The sequence below is a fragment of the Poromitra crassiceps genome (assembly GCF_964638095.1).
Source record: "Poromitra crassiceps genome assembly, chromosome: 6".
NCBI lineage: Eukaryota > Metazoa > Chordata > Actinopteri > Beryciformes > Melamphaidae > Poromitra > Poromitra crassiceps.
In genome coordinates, this window is record NC_139627.1 from 32,317,316 (window position 1) to 32,318,951 (window position 1,636).

The following is a 1,636-nucleotide window of genomic DNA, read 5'->3' on the forward strand; positions in this document are numbered from 1 at the left end:
CTGAAACCAAGCGCCCCTGGTTGACGCCCAAACCTTAATCCCCATTGTTGCTGAGCCTCAACTATGTACACAATGCAATTCTATTTGCTCTGCTCCATTTTCCTATCGAGACCAGGAGTACGCCTGAGGGCAGGGTTTCTCTCTCCCTCTCTCTCTCCCCCCGCAGGCTGTCTCTCCCCGCTCATGGACTTAATCACGTCACCTCTCATTTCTTCAGATAAGCAAATAGGCCTCCCTTCTACCATCCTCCTATTGGTCAGAGCCTCTGCTCTCCTGTCGTCCTATTGGTCAGAGACAGGCCTCCCAAGAGGAGGGGAGTGGCCTGAGACTGGCTGAACCAGACTTCCTCCAAAAGTTCAGGAGCTGTCCTGGAAAACAGCTACCTGTGAACCTGTAGAGCACACAGACAGGATCGCAGCACCGGGTCAATGTAGAGAGAGCCACAGATCTGATTATACTAACAGCATGTGAGACAGAGGGTGTGTGTGTGTGTGTGTGAGAGAGAGAAAGAGAGAGAGACACACACACAGGCTGTGTGTGAGACAGACTGTGTGAGTGTGTGTGTGTGTGTGTGTGTGTGTGTGTGTGTGTGTGTGTGTGTGTGTGTGTGTGTGTGTGTGAGTGTGTGTGAGAGAGAGAGAGAGAGAGAGAGAGAGAGAGAGTGAGAGAGAGAGAGAGAGAGAGAGAGAGACGGACTCTGGAGGAAAGCAGTCCCATGGCTTGGATCAGAGGGCAGCCACATTCCTGCTCAGCTTGGAATGGGAACACTCAGCAACAACATCATGGACTGCTAAAAGCAAGGAGGTAAATTAATTACTTATTACTGATTACTTCTTTAAAAAGGAATACAATTACTTTACTTACAGTATTACTTGGTATCAAAAGTAATTCAATATGTTACTCGTTACTTTACAATATTACTTTAGCTACCCACTTTCCGTAAAGTTACGTAGGCCTACAGCCTGTTTAGCCAGATCCTTTTAGAACTGAATCCACTTTATTGAAACAATAATTAAACTTACAGAAGGAGTCAACAATCAGCCAAACTGCAGACCTTTTTTATTTGCATATAGAACAAAAATGAATCGTGTTCTGGCAACGCAGAAGTCTCACATACCCAGACCTATCTCCACATTTCATTTAGCCCTGTGCCAGTGCTGGAGAAAGTAATGCAGTATTGAAGTTACTTGGATTAGTAACTGTAATATAATTACTATTTTGGAAATTGTAATCCCTTACATTACTAGCTACTGGGAAAGTAATACAATAAAACAGTAACTTTACTTTACTTTACTACCCAACACTGATTTTCATTGTATTTTGTGTCATGATGAGAAGGGGATATATCGAGTTGGGTCCTTGAAATCCTTGAAAGTTTGTGAAGTTGAAAAAAGGCCTCGGAAGTTTTTGAAAATAGACAAATAGGCATTACTCATTGTTGAAATTGCTTGAATATAGTTTGTGCAAGAATGGAAACAATAGAAATTTGATGTTCTTTAGATTTCTTTTACTTAACGTTATAATGTTCCGCTCTCTGCATGTGTGTCTCCCTTCATGCATTGATTGTTTTATCCAATGTCACAAGCTGCTCGTTCTCATTAGAAATACTCTCAGTGGTGTTACAGTAATTAACCTT

General features: G+C 42.5%; 1 protein-coding gene across 1 annotated transcript in view; it reads left to right on the forward strand.

Moving 5' to 3' along the window:
* Positions 1-421: 421 nt before the first annotated feature.
* The window catches only part of stx19 (syntaxin 19), a 16,288-nt gene continuing 15,073 nt past the window's right edge, over positions 422-1,636 (forward strand). The window contains exon 1 of the mRNA XM_083639445.1: positions 422-804. The gene's annotated coding sequence lies outside the window, so the exon portion shown is untranslated. The remainder of the gene's footprint in view (positions 805-1,636) is intronic.